A 23181-nucleotide genomic window follows, 5' to 3' on the forward strand; every position below is an offset into this window, starting at 1 on the left:
TATCCCAAAGAAACAAAGAGGTATTATTTTTATCTTGTTGATGAACAAAAAGTATTTGTCAGCCTTAGGGCGGTCTTTTTGAAAAAATAAAATTTGGAGAAGGACTTAATGCCTCTAAGGTTGAACTTGATGAAGTTCAATAGGTAGAACCGATACAATCTAGTGAACCCACAAAATCAAATTTGATGATGTCAAATTTAAAACCTGTTATGGAGGCACCATTAAGGAGATCCAATAGAGTATCATGTCAACTAGATAAATACTACTATTTCTTGATCTGAGATTGGGATACTTTTGAACTCGATAAGAATAATGAGAACTCGATCACTTATATGGATGCAATGCAGAGGTCCGACTCTAATAAATGACTTGAAGCTATGAAGTTCTGAAATAGAGTCCATGAAAGTCAATGATGGGTGGACATTAGTTGACCCACCTGAAGGGGTTAAACCCATATGGTGTAAATGGATCTTCAAAAGGAAGAAGAGTGAAGACGAAAAGGTGGAGACCTATAAAATTCATTTGGTTGCCAAGAGTTATCGTCAACATTATGGTATTGATTATGACGAGATATTTTCTCCTATAGCAATGTTCAAATCCATTCGGATTATGCTTGCGATAGCAACACATATAGACTATGAAATCTGGCAAATAGATATGAAAGCAGTCTTTCTAAATGAAGAGCTAGAAGAAGATGTGTATATGATATAGTCTGAAGATTTCACATCCACAAATGAGTCCAAAGTGTACAAACTTTAGAGATCCATCTATAGATTGAAGCAAGCATCTAAGAGTTAGAACATGCATTTTGATAAGATTATCAGAATGTATGGCTTCATTAGGAATGGAGAAGAATTCTGTATTTACAATGGATAAACAATTCTGTGGTTGTATTTCTTATTCTATATGTGGATGATATTTTTTTAATCAGGAATGACGTCCCTACATTATAAGGAATAAAGATTTAGTTATCGTTTCAGTCCTCTATGAAGGACTTGGGAGAAGCATCCTACATCCTTGGGATGAAGATCTATAGAGATAAATTGAAAAGGCTGCTTGTATTGGAAAATATGTCTTAAAATCAATCATATGACGATTGAGTTCCTTTTATATATAAATTATTCATTGATAAATAAAAATTAGTTTGACATTATTCATCATAAAGTTGCATCTTCCTTGTAGAACTCTTATGTTGTGATGAAGTCCTTAGAACTATGTTAGTAATCAATAAAGGAGGATTTATCATATAGTTCTTAAATATGTTTGTGACCAAATGATACATCATTACAGGATGATGACATTTATCAAGTGAAGATCATTATATGCCATATGGGTTGATTATCCTCTTAACCAAGAAGTATAGTGATACTGGTATGGCATACAAATGAGATGTAGGAGTACATCGTCAGTAAACAAGTGACTCACCTGTTGAGTATTCTGTTGTCAAAATCTGCTCGTGAAGCGTATGGACATAAATGTCCCTCAGATCTGAGATCACTATAGTAACTTGTAAGCGACTCACTGTGCTTTGATGCCAGACTATCTAGATTTTTAATGCAGGGACAGAAGGCTACTGGGTACAGTCAAGTACTTGCGAAGTCTGTGTGTGGATCAAGATGGGATTGATCCCTCTAGATTATAAGAGTTGATGTATCACTGTATTTCAATTTAGTAAAATCTTGATCAGGATAATCCATGAGATGGATTTGAAAGGTTGAAATACAATATGGATGAAACACTCAGGATTGACAGTTAACCCTAGATCATCCTAAAGCATTCAAGGTCAAAGGGATGAATTATGCGGTAATCATATGCATAGGTTCTAAAATATTCTCTTGCAATTATTCGACCTATCCGGATGTCAAAAATCATTGCTAGATGGTATCTTCCATTAGTGCAAGAGTCGGTTCCTGTGCTACCGACTTAGTGTTCGAACTTATGGAGTCACACACAAAAGTCAGATGACATAGAAAAGTATTGACCTATATTTATATATCCAACTAAGAAGTACTTGATTTGATTGAACATGTAGACTAATTTGATTGAAAATTAAATTATGGGTTAAATGAGATTGAAGAATTGACTATATCTAGCTAGCACTACGCATGAGGTTCAGATTCAATCTCGGAGATGAATAGTTTTTAATTTATGATCCAAAGAGCCTATAAGAGATTAGATTTAAGTGTTAATTAATTTCAAATTAGATTTGATCTAATTAGACTTAATTGGGTTCAAAATTTTAAGTTAGACTTGGTCCTAAATCTTAAATAGTTTAGGATTGACAGCCTTTCGAAATTATTTTGAATCAGCTTCGAATTGGATTCAAATTGATCCAATTTTGGATGAGATCCTTAGAGTTCATTTTCACTAAGACTCTCTCACCTCCACAGCTGACCAACATCTAGTTTGGTGCTGGTTGTGGGCCATCCCACATGGGGTGGGCGTGGGTGCATGTAGGCACCAAGTTAGGCACCAATCCTTTCTCAACTAAGAGTCCTTCTTTGATAAGTTATAGATTGATTCAAAGCTTGTTTGAATTAAAAATTCTAATCTTACGGATCATGAAAAATCATCTATAAATAGGGAGGGTTTCTACCTATGGAAGTGAGCAATCAGATTGTGTGAAAGAGAGAAAGAGAGAGAGAGGCATAAGAGATCTTTGGGCGTCACCTTAGGTGTTCCTTCTAGAGTCCCCCTCTTGCCACCCATTCTCCTCTTGCCATGCCCCCTCTTTGGGTGTCCTCCTTACTAGTGTGAGGCATCACACCAATAGCTCTCTCTCCTCTCTTGGTGGCCTTGCAAAGGTGCTTCAATCCAGGGCTTCATCCCATTTTTCTACGAAGCTTGATGTGCGCATGAAGTAGAGGGCCTACAAATTTAGGCCTACACGATGATTTGAATCTAGATTCTAGAGATTTGATCCCTATTCTGTTGTAATCTAGGTAAAGATTTAATCTTTATTTAGTTCAATATATAGAAAATTTTAGATGCAACCCTGGTTATCTACTAGAAACAGGCATTCTTTTTCTTCAGCTTGGATTGTCCCAATCTACGTACATAGACACTGTGCTGAAATAGTTCAGTATAAAAAATTTCAAGAAAGGTTATCTTCTGATAGGCTATAAAATTTTTCTCTCGAAGAAGGATTGTCTGATAACTCCTCAAGAGAGAGAGCTTATGAATAGAATTCTATATATTTCGATAGTAGATTCTATAATGTACGCCATGACATGTACAAGATCAAATGTGGCATACTCACTAGGATTAGTGAATAGATACCAGTATGATCCAGGAGAAAATCATTGGAAGGTTGTAAAGATCATTCTTAAGTATTTGAGAAATACTAAGGATCAGTGGCTTGTTTATGGAGAAACTGACTTGAAACTAGTGGGGTTCACCAACTCCAGCTTTCAGTCAGACCATGATGATAGCAACAGTATGTTGAGATATATTTTTATCTTGAATGATGGAGCAATCTACTGAAAAAATTTTAAGCAGCACACTGTGGTAGACTCTATTTGTGAGACGAAATATATCACAGCATCTGATGCTGCAAAAGAAGCTGTGTGGCTGTGAAAATTCATCGACGAACTTGAAGTGGCACCCTCCAATGATGGTCCTGTCCTATTATACTATGACAGCACTAGAGCTATTGCGCAAGCCAAGGAGCTAAAGTCCCATCAGCACTCCAAATATATTCTGTGCCACTACCACCTTATCTGAGGATCATGGATCGAGGTGACATCAACCTTCAGAAGATCAATGAGAAAAAAAATCTAATCAACCCATTTACTAAAGCTCTCGAAATTAAGGAGTTTGATGATCACAAGTCGAAGATGGGTATACGATACTGTACCAATTAGCTTTAGTCCAAGTGAGAGTTGTTGAAAATTATATTCCAAAATCAATCATTGGTCTGTTGACAATTATGCTCATATTTATACATTGTATATGAATTTTTATTAATAAAAATTATTTGGTTTTTTTATCATATTTTATCCATCTTCTTTGAACTTCTGTGTTGTGATGAAGTCCTTAGGACTATGTTTAATCGACAAAGAAGGATTTATTATTTAGTCCTCCAAATATATTCATGATCAAATAATATTCTATTAATAGAACGATAGCAATATCAAGTATAGGTCGTTGTGTGCCATATGAATTGATTGTCCTCTTAACCAAGAAGTGTGGAGATACTGATATGGCATACAGGTGGAATGTAAGAGTACATTCATATGGAAGGTGACCAAATACTGAGCACTTTGCTGTCAAGAGAAGCTCGTGAAGGATATGGGTATAAGTATCCCTCCGATCTAAGATCACCACGATGACTTGTAAGAAACTCACTGTACTTTGGTATCGGACTATCTGAATTTCTAATTTAGTAACGAAAAGTTTCTAGATGCAATCAAGTACTTTTCAAGTTGGTGCATAAGTCAAGATAGGATTGACCCTTCTAAATAAGTAGGAGTTAATGTATCAGTATATTTCAATGTAGTAAAATCTTGACCAGGATAATCCATGTGATGGATTTAAAAGGTTGAAAGACTATTTTAAGATTGACAGTTAAATCCTAGATCGCCTTGAGCATGAGGGTCAAAGGGTGAATTATACAATAATCATACATCAGTAGGTTCTAGAATGTTGCTTTGCAATCTTTCGATCTATCCAGACGTCGGGTCTCATTACTAGATGGTTACATCGATTAGTATAAAAATTTATTTCTATGCTACCAGCTTAGATTCAAACCTATGGGGTCACACACATTAGAAGTTTCAGTTTGATCGAATGACTGAAGAGTCCCATGGATTGGGACTCTAGTGAAGAGTCCCATTGGATTGGGACTCTAAAGGAGAGTCCTACTGGACTGGGATCTAGAGTCCCACTGGACTGAGATTCTGTTGTTAATGGAGAATTTATTAATAATTAGATTGCTAATTGACTTAATTTGAACAAAAAGGTTCAGATCAAGTCTAATTAAATTAGATTCAGTTTGACTTGAATTGGATTTGATTTGATTAAGCTTAATTGTAAGAAAAATTTATTCTTGATTTGATCAAGACTTGGGTTTAGTTAATTCCTAATTGGGTTAGAAATTTATTGAGGAGATTGTATTCCTAATTAGATTAGATTCTTTCTTCTCATTAGATCCAAACCAATTTGATTTGGATTGGAATCAAATTCTCTCTCCCTTGCGCATGCCCTAGGTCCCACACCATTCCTTTCATGCAAAAATAAGTTTGTGTGAAATATTTTGGGTGTGAGAAAGGAGGACATGGAGAGGGGTGGGTGGCACTCATGATGAGTCATGGTCCTTATCTCCTTTCTGATTTGAATTTGATCCAAATCAAAGATAAGGAGATAAGAAGGAAAGAAATCAAATTTCTTGGAAACTTTTGGTGGCACCAAATATTTTTTTCCTATCTACGTTGCGGTGTTGGTTGGCATGAAAAGATCTGATTTCTTTCTCACGCCATCACACAATTTTACAAAAAAAAGTGGGATGCCCCATATGGATGTGGTGTGGGATTGATTGGCGCCTCCTCTTAACCCTAAAACCCTAGCCGCATCTATAAAAAGGAGGTCCAATAGTTGGATGCCCCATATGTGAATTAGATGAAATTAGTTTCTTCTACATAGTCTCTCTCCTCTCTTCTTTCCTCCATTAATTCTTCTCCCTCTCTAGAGTATCTAAGAGATCAAGAGAAGAAGAAGAAGGTCAGCCATCAAAGATTTTTGCGAATTAGCACTCCCAAGGAGACTAATCAGCAACCATTCTTCATGTGGATGATCTGTAGAGGTCGGGCATCTTTATGCGGTTGTGAGCAACCTGAAGGAGCTCCAATCCATGTGATACAATTACGGAGATCAACAACCTGCACTTCGATAATAAGTTCTAAACTCATTAGATCAGGTTTGATTAGATCTAAGAGTTAGTCTAATCTAGAGCATCGATATGATTGATGCAGATTTTTTTTTTTAGATCTTAATCACATCATATCATAAGTCTTGGTATGGTAGTTTAGATTTAATCTTGTGCATGCGATGTAGGTTAAATTGTTTAATCTATCAAGAACTGTAGTAAAATTTTAAAATTACATGCATAGAACTGTCAATATTTCCTTCAGCAACCGCAAGCAAACTCCGGATGGATTTCAGCATGGTCAAGGGCGAAAAAATTTTCTGATAGTCAATGCATTCACGTTGACTATAACCATTCACAACCAGCCTTGCTTGATAGGTCTCTACCTTACCATCTGAATAGATTTTTTTTTTATAAATCTTTTTCCATCTAATAGGTACAATACCATCAAGTGAATCTACTGAGGTGCAAATTTGATTGGAATGCATGGAGTTAATTTCTGACTTCATCGCTTCTTTTCATTTTTTGGAGTCTACATCTAACATCGTCTCATCGTAGGTTTTGAGATCATTCCTAATATCACTATCTCTCACAAGGAATGCTTCCTCTAGATCCTCTGTAAGAATGTCTAAGTACCTTTCAGGAGGATAGGAGATCTTACTTGATCTACGAGGTAAAGGGGGTACCACATCTATTGGCTCACTACTGGATTCAGGTTCTTAAACTCGATATTCTTCAGAGATCTTCTCTTCGAGCTCAATCTTTCTTCCACTGCCTCCATCTTGGATAAATATTTTTTTTAAAAAAATAGCATGATGATTCACAATCATATTGTGATCCTCAAGAAGATAGAAATAGTATCTCATGGATTTCTTAGGATATCCTATAAAATAAGCCCTAAATGATCTAGTCTCTAACTTATCCACCTGCTGTCACTTGATATGGATCAGACATCCTCAAATCTTGAGATAACCAAGAGTTGGGTTCTTACTGTGCCATAACTCGTATGGCGTAGTAGGAACGGATTTAGAGAAAATTCTATTCAAAAGATGAATTACAGAAAGTAATGCATATACCCAGAGAAAAATAAAAAGATTCGTGAAGCTCAATATGGACCGGACAGTATCTAATAGGATTTGATTCCTCCTTTCGAATACCCCATTGAGCTGAGATATTCCTGGAGGTGTCCACTATGAGACTATGCCATTATCTTTGAGATAGGTCCAAAATTTTCTACTAAGATATTTTTCTCCTCGATTTGATCGAAGAATCTTTATGGATTTTTCAATCTGCTTCTCTACTTCACATCTGAACTCTTTGGACTTTTTAAAGGCTTCAAATTTGTATCGCATCAAGTACACAAATCCATACCATGAGACATCATCTGTAAAGGTTATGAAGTAAATGTAGCCACCCCTGATCTGTATATTGAATGGACCACACACATCAATATGCACCAGGACTAATATCTTGTGGCCCTTTCCTCGTGTCCTATAAAGGGTGGGTTGATCATCTTTTCTGCAAGATAGAACTCACAAATTGGATAAGACTCAAAAGTCAATGGCCTGAGAAGACCATCTTTCTCTAGTTTGTTAAGTCTGCCCTCTCCGATATGGTCTCGCTTAAGATGCCATAGATATTTTTGGCTAATCCTATCTTTAAGTCTCTTAGATCCTATGGTATACACAACTTGCTCGTTAATATTAACACCCATATCTATATGCAAATGATAAAGACCGTTCATCAAGAAAGCACGAGCAACAACTTTATTTCCAAAATAAATTATACACTTATCTTTATTGAAATGAAAATTGTAATTATCTTATGCTAGTATAGATATAGAAATCAAATTTTTACTAGCTACAAATATAAAATAATAGTCTTTCAAAATTAACTAAGTCCTAATGGGAGTCGCAAAGGATAGGTTTCGACAACTACAGCAGCAACTCTTACTCCATTGTCGATCCGAAGAGTGATCTTGCCTTCTCTCAGCCCTCAAACTTTCTTCAGACTCTACATAGAAGTACACAAGTGAGCACTTAAACCAGAATCTAGAACCCAACTAGAAGAAGAGAAAATCGTTAGATTAGTTTCAATTATGAGCAAATCAGATGTACCTTCAAAAGGCCCATCCTTCTTCCTATTCTTCATGATCATTAGATAGGTCGGACAATTCCTTCTCCAATGGCCTTCGACATTGTAATTGAAACATTTTCTCTTGTCACTGGCCTTCTATGGAACCTCTTTCTTGGGCCTGTTCACGAACTTTTACTTCTTCACAAGCTTCTTCTTCTTCTTTCAAGTAGACTTTCTCTTGAAGGAAGCCTGCCCCATAGTTAGAACCATACCCCTTGAATCTTTTAAGATGCTCTCAGCTATCACCAACATGTTCAGCATAATTCAAGTAAGGTGCTATCAATCTTATTCATATGGTAGTTCATAATGAACTGTCCAAATGAATCAAAAAGAGATTATAAGATCAGATCCACTTGCAACTCCTTGTCTATTGTCAACCCAAGCTTCTAAAGCTCTTCGATGTCCATGATCATTATCAAATAATGATCATTGACGGATTGCCCATCATGCATCTTCATTCTGAAAAGTTTACGGGAGATCTCAAAGCGAGCCGTGTAATTCTGCTCACCGTACAACTCTTGCAAGTGAGTCAGCATGTCCCTAACAGTCCTCAAGTCTTCATGCTGACACTAAAGATCATTGGACATGGATGCAAGAATATAACACTTCACCCTATTGTCTTAATCCATCTACTACTCAAATGCAGCCCGTTGATCAGGGGATGAATGAGTTGGCAACATAAGCGCATCCTGGTCTAAGACATGAGTCAACTTTTCAGAACTGAGAATAATTCTCAAATTTTGAAGCCAGTCTTAGTAGTTTATCCCGATCAACCTATTGGTGTCAAGGATTCGGACTAATGGGTTGAAACTCGACATGATTATCTGCAGAGAAAATAATTTTTAATTAGATGTTTGTACTTGTTAAATGTTTGTTCTAAAAATTTTAAAAATAAATAAGGTTTCCACTATTTTCTCGAATCTCCCATACTCCTCAGGTGGAGAAACGAAAATCTATACACGATCAGTTTCAAGTGGATATTACAGTCTCACTAATCTATACACACCTCATCTAATAGTTATTGGTGAGCACAGACCAATGAGTAGACAACACCTTATCTATTGCTTCATTAAGCAAGATGCAGTAAGTTCGGTCGGCTAGGTCTTATGGCCTCACCTAACAGTTATTAGCACATTTCTTGGTTAAATCAGACCCATCGTTCACTAGTAGATGCAAAGCGATCATTGGATCCCTCACCTAACAGTTATTGAGCCCAATTTTATCTTTATCCCAAGGCATCCAATTTCAATAGAGTGATTGTACCTTTCTGATGCAACTGAACTACTGTAATCAGTCGAGAATGATCAACGTCAGGAAGGCACCCGCATATCTACAATAGTGAAAGACTACTAGACTTAATATTTAGTGAAAAGATTTAGATTTAAGTCTCATCTAAGTCAGTACATCTGATGTTTGGCTGATCAGGTTCAGGTCAGCACAATCTCATGTCGACTAATCTATTCAGCATGGGTGAACACAAATGATCAAGCAACCTTATTCAATATTTAACCGATCAAATTGACCAGATAAGTGAGATCGATTATGGAAGGATATGCCGATGCTTGCCTTAGACACTATTGAAATGGCCAGGTAAGCATGCTTCCAATTAACAATCATCGATCAAACTACCAACTTATCTTAGACATCAATTGGTTAATTAGAATCAAACAGATTAGCTTAGTAACTCAGGCTCAGACCACTAAACCAAATTCGATCTTGAGTCAATTAATTTATATCAAAATATGAACCAATACGATCAACTACAACTAAACTCAACTTTGAGCCCTTTTGATCTAATCCTAACCAACCATTGATTAAGTTCGATTAACTGCTCAAAATTGACAAAGGATTCTAACCTGATCTAATTAATTGACTCTAATTGTAGTCTAATTACAAGACCTAATTTGTTCAATCTATACCCACATGCAATAAAATAAAATTTAGATTCTAAAAATATTTTTTAGAATATGTTTCATTGCATGCATTAATGGCTTATAATCTTGAAATATTTTCATATTTAAACTTAAAGTCATATATCATATATATGAAGTTTTAGATCTAAAATTTATGAATATATATCACATATATATTAATTTTTAAATCTAAAACTAAAATTGCACATATCAAATATATGCATATTAGGATCTAAATCTAAACATATATCACATACAATGAAATTAATATTGCACATATCAAATATCCTTTTGTCAACGGATGCTCCTATTATACTCGCCAGGATTCTATTTTATCATCAATCCAATCACCGTTCACGTTCTAGGACCAGTAGTTTTGGGGATCGACTCGACTCTCAGTTTTTTCTTCTGCAGTACCTCGACATGACCAATGCTTTATTTCTATGCTAGTTGATCCTGAGAAGTAACTGGACGAATTGTATGTGCCAATTGCCATTTAGCTAATAAGCTTTCATCCATTACGGAAAATTTTCCACTGCTGCCTCCCGTAGGAGTCTAGGATCTAGATCTAAACATGTATCACATAATTTTCTGTTTGTGATTTTTCTTCATAAGAAACATCACAAGCGGCATCCCTACACGTTATAAAAAAACTCATCGATTGGATAAGAGAGAGACTTTAATCCTTGCTTCCTCTTATGATTGGACAGTCATGGTGCTTATCCCAATCCAAGTACTAGGCTACTAGAAGATCTAATCTAACATATCAAATATGTTTAGATTAAATTCAAATCTATAAACATGTCAAAAAAAAAATTAGTGGCTTTGATACCACTATTAGAAAATAAGTAGAGTGCATGTATGTATTTCAAAATGATTTTGAAAGGCAACGGAAATAGATCTAAGTTAATCCCGTTAACCCAACATGCAATAGATCAAATCTATAATCTACCCATGTCCGGATCTATGATATGCATATAATCTAAAAATAAATATAAATATTTGAGATCAGATCTCAATACTTTGTGTGGATCGAACTACACTGCAGTTAATGATCATGGATCTGAATGGTTCCTTTAGCCACGCACGTGTCTGACCTCCGTAGATATCCACACAAGGACTCGTTTCGATCAAAGGTAGGTGATCTTTCTAAGATGCTAGCTTTCTTACAGAAATCTCCTCTTTGATGGCTGATCTGGCTTCTTCTTTAGATCTCATAGATGCTTTATAGGATGAAGAAGAACTAGAGGAGGAATAGAGAAGAGGAGGAAGGAGGCTAGGCATTAGAGAGAAATTGATCTCATCTTTTTCAAGCATCCAACCTTTGGACCCCTTTTATAGGGAAGAAGGGATTAGGGTTTAGGAGGAGGCGCCACCCATTTGCATGCTACAAAAATATGGGGCGACAAATATTTCTTAATGCCAAAAGGAGTAGTGTGAGAAAGAAATTAGATCTGATTCTTTCTCACGCGCACTTCTTTCTCAATGCATGAAGAAATGAGTTGGCGCTATAAGACTTTCCATAATCCCTTGATATCTTTTCTTCTTATCCTTATCTCTTGATTTGAGTCAAATTCAAAATAGATAGGAGATAAGAATGATGACTCATCACATGAGTGGCCACCCACCCTTTCTACGCCCTCTCCTTTCATGCAAAAACTATTCATGCAAAACCCTTTTAGTGTGTAATACTTAGGCATGGAAATTAAGACATGCGCAAGGAGAGAGAGTCCCAGGGAGTTGAGACTCTGGGTGTTCTTATTTTGGTTCAATCCAAATCTGATTTGGTTGGACCCAAGGAGAAAAAAGAACCTAATCCAATTAGAAACTCAATCTCTTTAGTTAAATCCTGATCTAATTAGAAATTAACTGAATCTAAGTTCTGATCAAATCAAGAATTAATCTCTCTTACAATCAGGTTTAATCCAATCAAATTTAATCCAGGTTAAAATGAATTTCATTCAATTAAACTTGATCCGAACATCATTGCTCAATCAAATTGAGTCAATTAGCAATCCAATTGCTAACTAATCCTCTTATAATTCACTAACACTTAGCAAATTACTTAATTGCAACTTTTACATAAGATCAATCATCAATCACATTGATGATTATACTCTTGAATGATTCATAATTATTAATTAACTATCTGATCAGATAAGAACTTCTTTTGTGTATGACTCCATAGGTTCCATTCTATCTAGTAGTGAGATATATTGCGATCCCTATCAAAATATAATGATATTTTTCAACTTTATCCTTCGAGGGTCATCGATCATCAAAATGATACTCGACGAGTCCCATAATCCATCAATGATATCTAGCAGTATGTAGTGGTAATCCAGTAGAATGAAAGTATGAAATCTCTAGGTATAGTTATCGTATGATTTAGTCCTTCTATCATGAGTCCTGACTTGACGGAGGTCATGAAGAACTTGTCAAATTTCAACATCAGTCATATGTCAAATTGGTTCGACTCGAATTCATTTGTAAACTCAATCTCACGAATCATATAAAACTTCTCCTTTTCTACCAAGATCAATAGATTCTATCTGGGTGCATCCTACTCCTAACAGTAAACCTAAAACCACCGTAGTCAATATATACAGTAAAGATTCGAATGGCTAGGGACCAAGTGAATATACAATTAAACTACAGTAGTCTCACTATGAATAGTCGATACACTATAGGTCAAAGGATTACTCATGCCACTACAGCATCAAGAAGACCATTGACGAGTGAATAGACATCCAAGTGATTTTTCATATTGATCATGCTCAATGTACGTTATTTTGTAACAATCACCTGCACTCTCACCCCAATATCTCTACACTGTAGATTCAAAACTCATCTATCCAAAAGAAAGATGATCCGTGCACCAATTTTAAATGGATTGATCACTGTCCTCCCTGATGATCCTTCGATTCGAAGCATTTAGCAACTAACCACTAATAATGTATGTCTCAAATTCTCAACACCTTGAGAATATACAAAATTATTTTTATTAATTTTTAGGATAAATCATAGACACATAAACATGATTGAAATAAAATTATCTTTTATTAATAATAAATATATTACAAGTATAAAGTTATGCCTTAAAATTATAAAATGTATCAGCCAACAATTGTCTTTTAGGACACACATCTAATACTGGGACACCGAATGCACCATTCACATCTCTTCTGATGGCTCTGAATCAATAATTTGTCATGAAGGACCTTAGGCCACTACATTACTTTCTCGGTATTAAGGCTCACCCCAGTGATGAGAGATTGTATCTTATGCAATCCAAATATATTCATGAGGTGCTTAGCCAAAATTCTATGCTGGATTGTAAACCAGCACCTTCATCAGTGACCTCCAATTCTCACCTCTCATTATATGACGGTGACCCATATGATGACCCTACTCTTTATTGTCGAGTGATTGGTTGCTCACAATATCTGATGCTTACTGGGCCCGACATTTCTTATGCAGTAAATCAGGTGTGCCAGTTCATGCACCAACCTACAACAGCTCATGGGCAGCTGTTAAATGTGTCCTGTGTTATGTGAAGGGGACAATCACTCACGGTCTCATCATCAAGAAAGGGTCTGTTTCTCATCTACATGCCTTCTCCGATACTGACTGTGCTGGTAATCCTGACGATCGTCACTTTGTTAGTGAATTTATTATTTTTCTCAGAACTAATCTTATTTTGTGGAGCTCCAAGAAGCAACGAACAGTAGCTCATCAAATACTGAATCAGAGTATAAAAGCTTGGCCAATGCCACAGCTGAGTTGATCTGGATACAGTCACTTCTCAACAAGTTAGGCCTTCAACTTCAGAATCGACCAACATTGTGGTGTAACAATCTCTCTGCAATTTATCTCGGTACTAAATCGGTTTTTCACACTCAGACCAAAAACATTGAGATAGAATACCACTTTGTTCATGGTTGAGTCTTCCAATAGTAGCTTCTCATTCGATTTATTGGCTCCTCTGATCAGCTTGTGGATGCTTTCACAAAGGGTTTGTCTACCCTGCATTTCACAGCTATCTGATCCAAGCTCAATGTGACCACCCTCCCATTGGGCTTGCGGGAGAGTAAAGACAAGAGATGACCTGTCAGTTTCTTGAATAGGAATATACACCATGTAATATCTGTATTTTCTATACTTAGAGCCCATAATATTATGTATACCATACTTACAGTGTATCATTAGGAACGTGCACATTGTAATATCTGTAATATTATATATACCATATTTATGGTGTATCATTAGAAATGTACACCCTATAATATCTATATTTTTTATATTTAGGGCCCGTAATATTGTGTAAACTATATTTTTGGTATATCATTTTTCTATAAATAAATTACCCCTCACTAATCGAGGTGTATTCTTCTATCAATATTCTCTTAGTGTCTTTAATTACTTTTGTTAAAAGGCTACTTGGTTCTAAGTTTCATACAAATAACTTAGGACCTCTCAAATATTTTCTTGAGATTGAAGTTACCATCTTTCTCTCTTCAGAAGATTGGTATGCACTTACTTGATCTTACCATGACAAGACCAAACATTCTTTATCCTGTCAATATTCTCAGCCAATCAATTCATGCCCCACTTTTGGTCTCATTGGGGAGCTGCACTATTTGTTTGCTGCATCGAATCATTACCAGGAAGAGGTCCTTTGATCTTCTCTTCTTCCAGCCCATTATGTCTTTCTGCTTATTTAGACTCAGGTTGGGCTTGTTGTCCCACCTTTTAGAGATCCATTACAAGATATTGTGCCTTGCCTCGCATTATTCCTACACCATGCAAGTTTTAAAAAAAATATACTGCTTGCTCATCATAATGAAGCAGAATATCGAGCTATGGCATCTACTGTATGTGAAATTCAATGGTTAAACCACTTGCTTTATGATTTGCAAGTCCCACGATATGTAGCTACTCTTTTCTATGATAACCAATCAGCTAGCTATACATATTGCATGCAACCCTGTCTTTCATGAGCTCACCAAACATATCAAACTTCATTGTCATTTTATCCTCAAGAAGATCCAACATCATCTCATCAAGACGGCTCATGTCCAATCTGGTCAGTAGTTTATAGATATATTCACTAAGCCTCTTGGCTAAGAACAGTTCCAGTGTTTAATTGTTAAGTTGGTTCATGATGTCTATGCTCCAACTTGAAGGGGGCATCTTGGCCATCATCTGGCTATTCATCAAGTATTGCATAAGAACAATACATCTCTTGGTTGCAACTACTGGATCAGGTTAGATATCCATCATTTGTTATATGGTTGTAACCAATGTGATCATAATGTTTCCCTATCTTCAGTATAACAATCAAACAGATTGCTCGTATTGTTGTACCTACATAGCTTTGTACACCCTATACATAATTGTCATTGGAAATTATAAAGTAATGTTGTTGAATAATTTATTTCACTTCTTTATAGAAGCCTTCACCATGGGAGTGGAGGAGGATGGGAAGGGCTTTCTACCATTTGTCATCGCCGTGCTCCAGGATGTAGAGGCAGGGGGAGGGATCATTGGGGAGGTTGGGGAGGGTGATGCTATCGCAGGAGACATAGAGGTGATGGGTCGCATAAGCAAGAGAGCCTCAGATGGTTCAGTCCAGATCCGATCGACGGACCCATCATTGAACACCTAGAGCCCGCCCAAGACCTCATCCACCAGTAGTTTTGCCTTGAGCAACTTGTCTATGCCCACTTGAGATTTTATTAGAAAATTAATCGTGTTGGTGGGCATTTCATAGACAATTTTGTGGCACTTCACTCTCTAGGCAATTTGGCATGCTTTACACGTACTTTTTCAGTGTGTCTTTATTTAAAGAAAAAAAATATTTTTATTTGTATAAATGGGTAATTTATTCTGTTAAATTGAACCACTACTTGGAACAACTCAACGGTTAGATTTTGATCGAATTGATGGTGTTAGAAGTGGGAACTTTATGGTTTCACTAATTGAAGAAAATTATGGAAGTTATGTAAGAAATTAATTTATGCAAAAAAGGGATATAAGGCAGACAATTGGACTAAATCTAAAAAAGGCATAGGATTCTTTCTGCAACCCAAGTTGTATGAAAATTCTACGATCTAGGTCCTTGATATACGTTGATCTTTTGCCAAAAGATTTTAAAATTGTTGAGAATTTGATCATTGGGGAGGGAAATAATATTGTTTGCATTGGTCTGATTATTCCCCGATATTTTGAGTAGCCTAAAATTATCCGAGCTATCAAAGCTAACTTAGTATTAGGCTTGGGGAGACAAATGGGTCAGATAGGGTTTGGATGATTGCCACCATATTTGTTCCTAATAAGCTATCACATGCCTAATTAATCATCTTCCGATAAAAATGTACTAACAAGGATTACATGTAGGATGTCCTTGATTTCATACAAGTGAAGTGCAACCCGCATATGTTATTTACCATAAAGTTCATGAGTCACAAAATAGCACATGCAAATTTTACATATTTTGAAGCCCCGTCAATTGGGAAAAATAGGATAAGAAACAATGATGCCACAAACCTTTTTTCCTTCTTTGTGCCATTAGATGGAATATCATTGCGATGCACCTAGTAACAATAATGTTCATAACCTGCACAAGTACCTAAAAACAAAATAATTAAGCAACCCATGAACAAGAGACAAATAATTCTAACATGGAAAACCATTCGATGTGAAGGAAAAAACTATAGGACCTAGCAAACTACCACTATTTGAAATAATAGAACCACAATAGATCTTTTCGGCTTCAACCAGAGGCTACACAAATATCATCAAGATAGAATCTCAACTTCCAAAATAATAATATTTATCACCAATAAGGTGAATTCAATAATAAACAACAAAATAAAGGATAGATCTTATAAAATATGGATGCTTGAAATGTAAAAAATATCTTTCAAAAATTTAGACCATTCAATTTATTGCTCTCATGCTGGAAACAAACATACTAAAATTTTAGCAAAATTGGGATAAAATCATCTCATCCGATCATCTGACAAAGTAGCTGGTGTGTGTCATAGTGCATCGAAGATTAATTAATTTCTGGTTCACTCCTATTCCGTAGAACAATGGTGAGACCAGGTCGAACCCACAAGAACCTTGGGCTTGGTTGTGTTCAAAAAGAGAAAAGTTAGAAAAGAGGGAAAGAAGAAGATTCCTAAAATCAAAACTTTACTAATTAATACTGAAAGTAAATGAGAAATAGATCAAGTAAAAGAAGATGCTTCAGGATTTGAATCCAACTTTAGTCAGATTTATATTTTGAAAGATGTAATACTCTATGATTAAATTATGACATAACCTATTCCTGTTGAGCACGAACCATACCCTCACATCATGATTCATCCCATCAAAACATAGTCTGTTCAGGATATGATTTCATAGAAAGAAAGAAATGATTCACAACCTTCAAGATAATCTATTTTTTGAGAGTACAAATCGTATCCGTAGATCACGACTTGTCCCTACTTAGTATAGGTTATTCAAAGAAGAAAAATCTAAAAAAAATTCAAATATTTAGAATAAAAAAATTTATATTTTATTACATCTAATCCAAATATAAAAAGATATATCAAGAAAAATAAATCTGATTACAAATGGTATCTATTTTTCGAAGCAGTGGATCTCTAGCCGTGCATGGAGAGGAGGTTGCAGACTGAAGTCTGATGCATATCGGGGACTTCTGAAGATGATCTTTATACTCGCGGATCTCTGGCTTCCAGATCTGAACCTTTCTTTTGAGATGAAAGAGATGAAGGAAATGTTGGAGCATGATCCCGGCTCCTCCCACGGACCTTGGGTGCAGCGGAACCAGCAACGAATAGATCTGGAGACTTCTGGACTCGATCTAAGGCCCTTGACGAAATCAGCCTGGTTGTTGTCTTCTTCGTCAGCCTTTTGTTTCAGATGAAGAACGCCTCTGAAATCATCTCTGAAAAATCCAAGATCCGGTATCCAACCAGATCAGACCTGGACCGAGGTCTTCCAATTCGTAGATCTCAAATCGGGGCATTCTAGATGGAGAAGAAGGTAGATGGAGACAGATCTTGCAGATCTGTCCTGCTGCAGCCTTTTCTGTAGATCTGTTGATGGAGATCTCACATGTGCCTCAAACGACTTCAGATCAACTCTAGATCTGAGAGAAACTTGTATCAACCTCTTCTCAAGAGATTTCAGGTCCTGGACCTGATGCTTGGGTAGCTACAAGAGAGAGAGAAGAAAATGGCTAGGGTTTCTTGCTCCTGGGACGTGGAGAATTACTGGAGAGAGAGGGAGAAGAGAGAGAGAGACTTGGGAGAAAGAGTTCTGTATTCTCTTGGCTTCATCAAACCTATACATAGTACATGTATATATAAACACAGGGTCAAGTGACCCAAACCCAAAACTCCTTTGACCAACTCTAGGGAGATTAGGTTAACCCAAGCCCATGTACACCCATGACTCGACCTAATCTCACCTATCCTGGGTCCAGACCTGGCTCATAAAGAGTTGGTCCCTTGAAGCCCACATAATCTAGACCTCAAGAACTTGAAAGACCCACAGCCTTTCAACCTATGACCCAACTAGCCCTAGAGCCTCCATGAAGCCCTCATGAATGATGGACCTTGGCCTTAGCCTTGGTCCCCTAGGTCTTGGGCACACCACCTGGATCACAACAATCTCCACCTTGGTGTCCCAAGGCCTCAACCAGCTCCACTCTGTCCATCAGCTGCATCAGCTCAATACATCTCTGAAAGCTGTCCCGTGGAAGTACCTTCGTAAGTGCATCAGCTGGGTTCTCCTTGATGTGTACCTTTACCAGCTCCACCTCGCCATCCTCCACAAGCTCCCTGATCCAATGATACCGAATGTCGATGTACTTTATCCTTGCATGATAGACTGAGTTCTGTGTTAATAGAAGTGCACTCTGGCTGTCACAGTGCACTCTAATGGCCTCCTGAGTAAGGCCCATCTCCATCAACAAATCTTTCAGCCAAATTGCCTCCTTAGCTACTTCTATCAGCCCGATGTACTCCGCCTCTATAGTGGATAGAGCCGTGATAGGCTGCAGACACGATCTTCAAGAAATAGGACCTCCATACAGGCTAAAGATGAAGCCTGTCGTAGACCTCCAGGTATCCACATCTCCATCGAAGTCTGCATCTACATAACTGCCAATCAGCCCCTGAGCCTCCCTGGACATGTCAGAGTATCCCACTGCACCTCCTCGCTGTCCGTAGCAGATGCCAACTCCAACTGATCCCGTCAGGTATCTGAATATCCACTTCAGAGCTCTCCAGTGCTCCCTGCCAGGCTGCGTCATGAACCTGCTAACCTGACTCACTGCATGAGCGATGTCTGGCCTACAACAGACCATCGCATACATCAAGCTTCCAACTCCTGAAGCATAAGAAACTGTCTCCATCTCCTGAGCCTCCACCTCAGTCTGTGGCGCCATGGTCTTCGAGAGTTTGAAGTGACCGGCAAGTGGCAGCTCCGCCGGCTTTGCTTCCTTCATTCCGAACCTCTCTAAGACCTTCTGTATGTAGCCCCCCTGAGATAAATACAGCACCCTCCAGGCTCGGTCTCTGAAAATCTCCATGCCTAGGATCTTCCTTGCAGGGCCTAAATCCTTCATCTCAAACTCCCGAGATAAGGATGCCTTCAGATCCTGCACAACCTTCCTACTCTTGCATGCTATAAGTATGTCATCCACATACAAGAGTAGGAACACCCTAGAACTATCCTCAAGAGACTGAACATAAACACAGGGATCAAACTCGCATCTGGAAAGGCCAATGCTGCACACATAGGAGTCGAACCGCTTGTACCATTGCCTCGACGACTGCTTCAGTCCGTACAGCGACTTCTGCAACAAGCAAACCTTTCCCTCTGATCCTGGATCCCTGAAATCGGATGGCTACTCCATGTAAATCCTCTCCTCCAAATGCCCATAGAGGAACGCCGTCTTGACATCCATCTGCTCCTCTAAATCTTGAGCTGCTACAATGCTCAGCAACACTCTGATGGAAATATGTCTGGCGACGGGAGAGAAGACCTCGCTGAAGTCGATGCCTTCCTTTTGGGAGTATCTCTTGGCCACTAACCTCGCCTTGAATCTGATACCTCCCTGCTCTGAAGGCCCTTCCTTGCGACTGTAGATCCATTTGCAGCCAATGGGCCTCTTCTCCAGTGGCAACTGCACCAATCACCACGTCTGATTCTTGTGGAGAGACTGCATCTCCTCGGACATCGTCTGGACCCACCGCTCTCTGTCCTGGCTCTCAATAGCCTCCTGATACATATATGGGTCTCCATTCACTGTCACCAGGGCATATGACAGCATCTCCTCGAAGCCATATCGGTTCGGTTGCCTGATGGTCCTCTTGGGCTTGGTAGGGCAACACCGATATCAGTCCTCGATCCAGCTCGCTCCTGCTGGACCTCTCCACCTCGATCATCCGTCCGAGTCCTCTCCACCTGTGGAGACACCTTAGGTAGGCGCTCCACCTGAATGTTATGTCCTCCAGTAGTACCTACAAGAGGTAAAATCAAAGAGGTTAGCTGTCCAGCAGTGCCCTGCTGGACCTCCTCCTGCTCCTGCTGCTCCTCCATGCCTGCTCGCCTCTGTAAGACTGACTCCTCATCCAAAGTCACATCTCGACTAATGATGACCTTCTTTTCCAAGGGATCCCACAGCCTGTATCCCTTGACTCCTCGCGGATAGCCTAAAAACACCGCCTTGCGTGATCTGGCATCTAGCTTGCTCCGCTCACCAGCTCCAATGTGCACATAGGCCGTGCACCCAAATACCCGTAGATGGCCCAATCCAACTATCCTCCCAGACCACACCTCCTCTGGAAGCCTGCCATCCAACCTGATGTGAGGTTACCGATTGACCAAGTAACCCGCTGCGTCAACTGTGTCAACCCAGAATGCCTTTGAAAGCCCTGCCTGCAGCCTCATGCATCGTGCCTTTTCCAGAAGTGTTCTGTTCATCCTCTCGGCCACCCCATTCTGCTGTGGAGTCCACTTAACTGAGAAGTATCTCCTGATCCCACACTCCTCACAGTAGTCCTGGAACTCTCTGCTGGTGTACTCCCCACCATTGTCTGACCTCAGACACTTCACGCTCCTCCCCTGCTTCTTCTCCACCTCAGCTCTCCAGATCTTGAACTTGGTGAAGACCTCTGACTTCTCTCTCATGAAGTAAATCCAGAGTTTCCTTGAGAAATTATCAATCAGGGTCATGAAGTATCTGGCCCCATTCCTAGCTAAAACTGGGGCTGGTCCCCACACATCTGTGTGTACTAACTCCAGAGGGGCTGCACTGCGGGCTGTACTGATGTTGAACTGAACTCTCCTCTACTTTTCCATCTGGTAAGGCTCACAGATCTCTCCTGTAGCACCATCCTCCAGATCAGAGATGAGTCCTCTCCTGCTCAACTCCCTCAGCCCCTTGTCACCCATGTGGCCTAGGCGGTAGTGCCACATCCTGTAAGCCCCCTGCTGGTCCTGTGCTGCAGCTGCTGCATCAGACTCTCCGGTCACCACAGATCCCTCCATGTGATAGAGGTTATTGTCCAACCTCCTACCTCTCATCACCACCATAGCTCCATTGGAGATGTTCAGTACTCCGCTTCTAGTCCTACTGCTAAAGCTGTATCCACTGTGCTCCAAGTAGCCTAGTGACACCAGATTCTTTTCCAGCTTCGGGATGTGCTTTACATTTGTCAATGTCCTCACAATCCCATCAAACATCCTCACCCTGACTGTCCCCATCACAGCCACCTTGCAAGGATGATTGTCGCCTAGAGTCACTGATCCCTCATCTGTCTTGGTGTATGTCGCAAACCAAGACCTGTGTGGTGTGTAGTGATGTGAGCACGTAGAGTCTAGTGTCCACTCCTCTGTGTAATACCTGTGACCATCTGATACCATAAGTAGATCATCCTCCACCTGCTGCCCAGCAACTGCACTCACTGATTCTGAGCCACTTCTTTCTCCCTTCTTGCTCTTCCATAGTGGACATTCTCGCTTGAAGTGTCCGAACTCGTTGCACTTGAAGCATTTCACCTCTTTCTTTCCCTTCCTGGACTTGGACCGCCCCCTGGACTTGCTTCTGCCTCTGCCTCTACCTGTCCTCTCCCTACTGCCAAACCCTCCTGGGGAGCCCGATCTCTGATCAACTTTTTTCTTTGCTCATTAGACCTCAGCACCGAGACCATGTCCTCATATTCCAGAGTCTCCTTGCCGTAGAGCAGTGTAGTCACCAAAGAGTCATACGATCCTGGGAGCGAACACAAAAGCAACAGGGACTTGTCCTCCTCATCCAGCTTCACCCCGATATTCATCAACTCCATGCACAACTGGTCGAACCTCTAAATGTGGCCAATCACATCAGATTCCTCCTGCATCCAAAGACTGTACAACCTCTTCTTCAGCATTAGCTTGTTGCACATATTCTTCCCCATATACATGGTGTGCAACTTCGATCAAAGGCCCTTCGGGGTCTTTTCTTTCAGTATCGAATACAACGCCGCATCCGCTAAATATCCTCTGATCATCGAGCATGCTTTCTTCTCCAACGATGCCCACTGTCTATCTGTCATCCCCTCAAATTTCTCATCCAAAGCCTGATCCAGATCTGCTTGCACCAGAAGATCCTCCATCCGGATTTTCCACATGAAAAAATTTTTCTTGCCATCAAACTTCTCGACATCGACCTTCATATTGCTGCCCATGACTGGATCCAAGCCAAACAAGCAATATAAAATCAAGAAGTGTAGAATATACCTTGATGATACCTTACTGAAAATTTTCAACACTTGAGATCTTCAACTTCTTATGCTTGAAACCGCTTCCTCACCACCGTGGCTCTGATACCAACTATTGGAGCACGATTCTGGCTCCTCCCATGGATCTTGGGTGCAGCAGAACCAGCAACAAACAGATCTGGAGACTTCTGGACTCGATCTAAGGCCCTTGACGAAATCAGCCTGGTTGTTGTCTTCTTCGTCAGCCTTTCGTTCCAGATGAAGAACGCCTCTGAAATCACCTCTGAAAAATCCAAGATCTAGTACCCAACCAGAATAGGCCTGGATCGAGGTCTTTCAATTCATAGATCTCAAATTGGGATATTCTAGATGGGGAAGAAGGTAGATGGAGACAGACCTTACAGATCTGTCCTGCTGCAGCCTTTCCTGTAGATCTGTTGATGGAGATCTCACCCGCACCTCAAACGACCTCAGACCAACTCTA

Source organism: Elaeis guineensis, chromosome 14 (genome assembly GCF_000442705.2).
Source record: "Elaeis guineensis isolate ETL-2024a chromosome 14, EG11, whole genome shotgun sequence".
In the NCBI taxonomy this organism is placed as follows: Eukaryota; Viridiplantae; Streptophyta; class Magnoliopsida; order Arecales; family Arecaceae; genus Elaeis; species Elaeis guineensis.